Genomic DNA, 6989 nt, shown 5'->3' on the forward strand with positions numbered 1-6989 from the left:
GGCAGAGCAGAGCACTTAAGGGTCCCTGGACACAGGGGAAAGCCGTTCTCTCTGGGGGGAAAAACAACCAGCCCAGCAGCTTTTATGATCTTATGTCAGCTGACCCTTTCAACACAAAACAGAAAATAGTTGAGCCTTTATGTGCATCTTTGCAATAGGTAACATCCCAAATTCAGCCTGATCCAAAAATGAGGTGGGGGGTCACTAACTGCATGACACTGTACAGGATTAACTTTGTCTAACCATAAAGGCCCTTTGGGAATGTAGGTGATACAAAACTCTTCCCAAAACCTGAATTCTAGAGCATTTTTCTGACACCAGTTCTCTGAAAGTCCCCAAAGTTCGTTGTTCTGTTGCAACACTCTTGGTTCTATTAAGCGGTGATTGCCTTCTCTTAGTGGTGTTTGCTGTTAGGCAATCCAGCTGGATAATGTAAGGTAACTCCAATTATCCTTTACTAATTCTTGCCAGTAAGAAAATAACCTGCCCTGCTTTGTTATGCTGCAAGACTGGTTATTGATGGCTGCAACAATGGTGGTTGTTCAGGACATTCAGCTGATCCAAGGTAAATCCCAGGGCCTCTTGAGGAAACACCTCATTAGATATTCAACTGGGTGAAATTTTGTAACTAGGGATGAATGAAATGTGTGGTGGAGCTTTTCTAGCAATAAAATTCTACAGAAAAGATGGATTTTTTTTTTTTAATGTGAAGATAACAGATTATAGACTTAGTAATTTTAAATTCAGTTTTCATTGCCTATCAATGAAGGTTTCCCAAAAGTTGGTGAAACTTGAAACTGTCTGAATCTGTATTTGAAGTCCTAGTTAGACAGTTTAACTTCAGAGAAGACTCACACATAGGCTCTTGAAATTTAAGTGCAACACAACTTCCCTGAAAGCCTGAAGTGTCAGCTTGTGCCAGTGTATGCTTTAAAGTGAATGTCTACTTTGCAAAAGCGATATCTAAAACTGGTGGTGTAGTTTTCCAAGATGTAGGTGTGATACAACTGAACTTTAAAACAGGACCTCAGCTCTGGCAGCATATACTGAGATCTTTCACTTGAGCTTGATTCTTGTCCATCAAATTCTTTTCTTATTTCCCTTTAACAGACTTAAATTTGAACCTTTGATACATAAACCTATTTAACAGCAGGCTTACTTAGTTGAGGGAGTAACTTGAGAGGAAAAAGGGTAGCACAGGAGGCTTTGCAGTTGGGACTCTGTTGAAGCAGGAGCCAGAGGTGAATGAAGCTCACCCTCCCTGCTCTAACACTGACTTCTTGCAGCTCTTTGCTGCTAAAGCAAAACTGGTTCATATCTAAAATGTAACAGCAGATTTGCTGCTGGTGCTCCACACTGTTGCTGTTTAAGATTAATTTTAACTGGTTTTTGTGGCTTCTGACACTGCAAATGTCTTGTCGCTATTCACCACATCAAAAACAGCCATTAATCATGTGATGGCTTATGTGATGGAGTCTCAGTGCAAGGTAAGTAGAAGCACTGGGACAATAATCATTTTTAAAGTGATCCTAACAGAAGACACCTACATTAGTTGCCTCTTATCTCATGAATGTTCTACTGTTTTATCTTCAGGAACATGGAGATGGTGGAGAGAGCTCTGAGAGAAATGACATGGACTTTTTTGCGTGACAAAAGACACTTTGGGGTACAGGTGTTGAAGATCAGTTAAGGATACAGTGGATTTCTCACAACGTGCTTTTGCAAATAGTAATGAAGTTTCAAAATGTGACCCAAAAAGTGTCTCAACAACTAAACACTGATTGTTGCTGTTCCAATATACCTCTGATTAAAGTAATTTAATAGGCTAGGAGTGAATTGTTACCCACTTGTGGCACAACACATCTCCTCCCTTTGCCTAGCCAGCAAGATTTTAATATGCAGTAGAGAAAAAACCCACGATCATGGAAGAGAAAAGGGAGTTTTGTGAGGAAGAACATGGCCTCGGTGGCATCTACTGCTTTATTTAAGCTGAAGAGACAGCTGGAGCTTGTCATCTGATTCCCATTAACTGAGGCTCTTGGACCTGTCATTAGCTGATGATTCTGAGCATGGCAGACTTCCTTCTTGGGGCATTACAAAGGAATTCAGTGTCCTGATGTCCCTAAATCAGCCTGCAGAATCCTCTTTTGGTCTGGGCAGATGCAGATTTTTTTTTTCCTAATTCATCAAAGTAACCAAATGGAAAAAAAAAATACCTTTGGCTAACGGAAACATGTAAAATTTACCTATATTCAGCAAAGCAAGCAGTTTAACATTAATAATAGTGATCTTCTTAAATCTTGCTCTCCAAATTCCTAATTTTTGTTGCAAATTAAAGTGTTGGTCAGTATTCATAAGGAAGGTAGATTTGCTTTCTAGATCAACTAATCTAATAAAAGAAGAGACACTTATCCTAGTTGATATGCTGGTGCAGTAATCTCCTATGAGGTACTGAATATTGTCCTAAGCTACCCTTGGTTGCACATTTTTGGTTGCTAGTATGCCTGAAGAAAGTGAGGGGGACCACTGAAGAGTGGACTGTGTAAAGTACTATGCAAGACAACTTTTCTGGACAATGCTTTTGAAGGGCTGTCTAAATTAGGCTTTTCCCTTATATTTTCACGGTAGTTGAGAAAAAGCATGTCCAAAATTTGGGTTTACATGGGACTGTGTGGTTTCTGGCAAGCTAAACAGAATAAACAAAACCTTCCAGTCGCTGGGCTGTCAGTTGACAATGCAAATCAGTGTTAACACTGTTGCCTCCCCTAACTCTTTCTTTTTCCTCCTTTTTTTTTTTTCTTTTTATTAAAAAGAAGTCAGTTTGAGTGCAATGGTTTAGACCATGGGAATATTTACAAGGGTAATATACCCCCCCAAAAGCTGTTTTCTCTCTCAGCTAGAGAAAACCAAGACAGACACACAATCACTGAAAGCAGACATTTCATTCATCCACATGCAAATCGCCACTATAAGCCATGCCTGAGTCTCACAGGAAAGACTGGAAGTGACACAACCTTCAAAGCAAAACTGGGAGCTCAGTCTATTTCTGCATAACATGTGCTGTGAGTGATTGAAAGTTGTGAATTTTTCATCTCTCTCTCTCACCAGCTGCTGAGTGTCTCATTTCCTTGGCATTTCTGGTTTTTCCTAATTTCAGAATTGGAGAGTGAATTTGTCACTGTTCAGCTCCTGCTGTATAAACCAGTGGTCACACTCAATAAGTGCTCCAGCTAAGATAGCACGCTCCACAGGCCTGTCTGCACTGCTGGATGAAATACTGAAACTTAAATTATTTCCATTACACAGAACCGTTGTCTTATGATTACTTGGTTGCATATTAAGTGTCAGGATTTGAGAAAGTAATTCTGTGGTCAAAGAAGTGGAATTTATTCACATAAGTCATTCTCTCTGTTTTCTCTGTTGTTGTTTTGTTTGGTTTTTTTTTAATTTGACTTCTCTTTAGAATCATATGCCCACTGGAGAGACAACTTTTACAGCTATGCTGTTTCTTGTTCATGTTCTGAATGACACCTTTCACTGAGGGCTCTCATTTTTTTGTTTCAGCTAAGGCTGACAGTACTGTCTAGGGGAGACTACTGTCCTGATTGTAGCACGATAAACCTTGGGAAGGAACAGCTATTTCCCTCGTTAGTTTTGATGTTTCACTGCAAGGCAGAAAATGCCCACACTGCCCCTTTGCTCACAGAGCTGTGCTTGTTGTCTTTCTCCTGATTTCATAAGGAAGCAAAGCATAACAGAACAGGCCTGTGGTCAGCCATTTCTGTCTGGGTCATATCCACAGGAGACTCCATTCCCACCTTATCCAGCTTTTGGCAGACTTGGGCAGTCTTCTGCAGCTTAAGGATTGACAGGTTGTCTCTGGCTACTGCTGAAAGACGGATATTTTCTAGTTGTTGACAAAAAATAAAGAAAAAGAAATTCTGGATCCCAGGTTATGTCCTTGTTAACCATTTGAAGTGCTTTTTCTGGAGAACACCCAGTGCTCTTCCATGAAACCTGCAACAAGGGACTCTACTGTGGCATTCCAACAAGCCTGCGCTAAGTGCTTTGACAAAAAACATGCACGCTCTGAAATGAAATCTTATTTACTGTGGTGTTATTAAAGTGCTAAATAAACAGGCAAACTCAGAAGGGCTGCTACGATGTGGGCGGGTGAATAAATAAGCTTTGATGCTAATGTCAGTCAATGCTAATTTCTATCCTTTGAAGAAAGTGTGATAAACACAGCTGTCAGAATTGTGATCTGAAATTGCTCTAATTAATTTAGATTTTTAGTAGAATGAAAGCAGCTGAGCACCTTGTTTTGTTTCCTCTTTAGCTGGATTACTTCTGAGAATAGTGACTTTCCAGTTCTTTCATGACCAGGTAGGGAAGGTAAATTACACACAAGGATCTGAATATACACAAGACTATTGTATAAAATTCTGTCTTTGTATTCCTTTTGTTGTATTTTCTACCCACTATTTGCATCTTAATTTAGAATCTGAGATCTTCAAGGGGGAATTACTGCACTGGCCATTGAATGCTTTCTTTGCAGTAATACGGATAGATGATGTAACTCCCTCATGTGCATCTCTCAAGTTTATGTGTTGCAGTAAAAGACAGCCAAGGGTGTGTCAAGGTTTGTGGATACAAAAATGCTGCTAGCAAGGATTTTCTTGCTATTTTCGAAGTCCGTGAGAGACTTTTCTCTCTCACAGAAGAGGTAGCAGGGAATGCAAACAACCAAGCCACCTGCAACCTTGAAAAGTCTTGTTTATGGTATAGTAGAAAAATATTTTGACAATGGATGTTTTAGGATTTTAGCCAATCACCCCAACGGGTGGCTGGTCCTTTGTCCAATTAGACTATGAAGAAAAAAGTCTATAAAAGAGTTTGTAAAATAATTAAATAAATCAATCTTGCTGCACGATTCCTGCTTGCTGGATCTTCTCTCCTCCTCCTCCCTATGGCTGCGGGACACGGTGACATACCCTAGGGCCCAGGCTGGCGGTAATAAAGGTTAAGAACTATTTAACTGCTGATGGAAATAATAACTAACCATCACTGCAAAGAAAGGCATGAAGGGATAAAAGATAACAACCTGAAGTCAGATGATCTCTGGATAACCCTTCATTTTTTGTCTCTGCCTTGTTTCAAAAAGCACCTTGTTCCGTTCTGTAGATGGATAGAAAGACCTGTTATTCCAAGCCTTGCAGATTTACTTTGTAAATTAAATTGCAATTTGGCTCAGATCTGGGTTGCTACTCCTTTTCAGTAGAGCTGAAAATGAAGCAAGGTAATAAATTATTTCAGTACTTTTTTTTTTTTTCTGAGACCACTATTTTCCAAAGCAATCTAATTAGTTACAGACGACAGCACAGCCAAAAGTAAATAACTGATATATATATATGTTTGATTTGTGAGTGCTATTGATTTTAATTTAATTAATGTAAAAGAGATCTGTGTCAGAATTTAGTGCCATAAAATAAAAACATTAATTTATATGTCGCTAGATTTATATAGAGAAATATTGTGTTAATATACCTTCTACCTGTGCCATCTACCAATTTCCAAAATGTATTAATTACGGCAAATCGATCTGATTAGGAGAAATTCGATTAGTTACAGTATATCTTCCATGCGTGGGCACTAGATGGCACTGAAAGACAGGAGCTGGAGTGTGGAAAACAGGTATTTACATTTCTTGACCTTCGTGTACTTCAGTGGAGGATCACTGCAACATAAATGATATCCTGTAATCTATTATGAAGAGAGAGAGAGAGAAAGAAAGAACTCATAGGAATTACAGAAGCTTTATTGCATGACACTGCATGACTCAGTTGTTACTTGAGTCTATGAAATAAATTGGTACAATTAGAGATGAAGTGGCAGAACATGATATTAAGCGACCAGGGCTGGCAGCAAAGTCCCTTTGAAGATGGAGGGGGATGGAGTTTTCCCTCTCTCACTTGCTCATGTTGCTTCACAGAAAAATCTGCACCCGAGTTCATGTGCTCCCTCCCAGTCACTGCGATGCTCCTTGAGCGCAGTTCTAGTCCCAGACTTGACACTGCTAAAAACGTCAACTTCCACAGCATTTCACGCTCTGCTTCTGCCCTGTGTGACCAAAGGCAAACCCTTGGGCTGACGCAGGAGAGACAGCAATGGCTTGCGGGAGGAGGCCTGGGTCAGAACTGGAGATTACAACGAGCCCTCGATAAAAACCACACCAAGTGAAACGCAGAGGGAGAATGAGGAGGGAAGGAGCGGATTGGAGCCTGACTCAGGCTGCAGACTCTGGCTCTCAAGCCATCCGCAGCCTGACCTGGGTGTTTCACATGCTTTAGAAGGGATTTTAGAGAGCCAATCACCCTCACGACAGGATGAAAGTGAAACAGCTCGTCATGTGCAAGGGATCACTGCAGATTATCCCATGTGCTACTACGGTTTTAAAAATTACAAAGACATACCTTTATTCCAACTGCGCTCAAAGGAAACACTCAAAGGTTAGGAAACTCCACGTCTGTATTTCGCCCCATTCTGTGCACTAAAAGAGACAGACGCCTTTTTGGACGCAAAGCTACGCAATCACACAATTAAAAACTGAGGCCCATGAACAAGTTGGCACAACTATGGCTGGAGCAAGCTTTTCCTAGGAATTCAGCACCATATAGGTAATATTGTTTCCTGTGTGCAATTTCATATGCAATATTGACATGTTTTTAGAGATGAAGGGTGGTCCATTGCATGGACTCTGATCTGTGTCACTGCCTAGGATGAAACTGCCTGGGGGCCACTGTGGCCTTCGCGGTGTAATTTCCTTAGACTAAAGGGGAATCCTTTCAACCCCAGACACGACGTATCCACAGTTTTGATATATTTTTAAAAGTCTGTCTATTAGACTGTGGTTCTTTGGGGAGCTTTGGACACGCTCCGTTCTTCGCAGCCACCACCCCAGGAGCCGGGAGTGGGGCAGGAGGCGGGGC

The sequence above is a fragment of the Corvus brachyrhynchos genome, unplaced genomic scaffold, assembly GCF_000691975.1.
Source record: "Corvus brachyrhynchos isolate BGI_N302 unplaced genomic scaffold, ASM69197v1 scaffold101, whole genome shotgun sequence".
Classification (NCBI taxonomy): Eukaryota; Metazoa; Chordata; class Aves; order Passeriformes; family Corvidae; genus Corvus; species Corvus brachyrhynchos.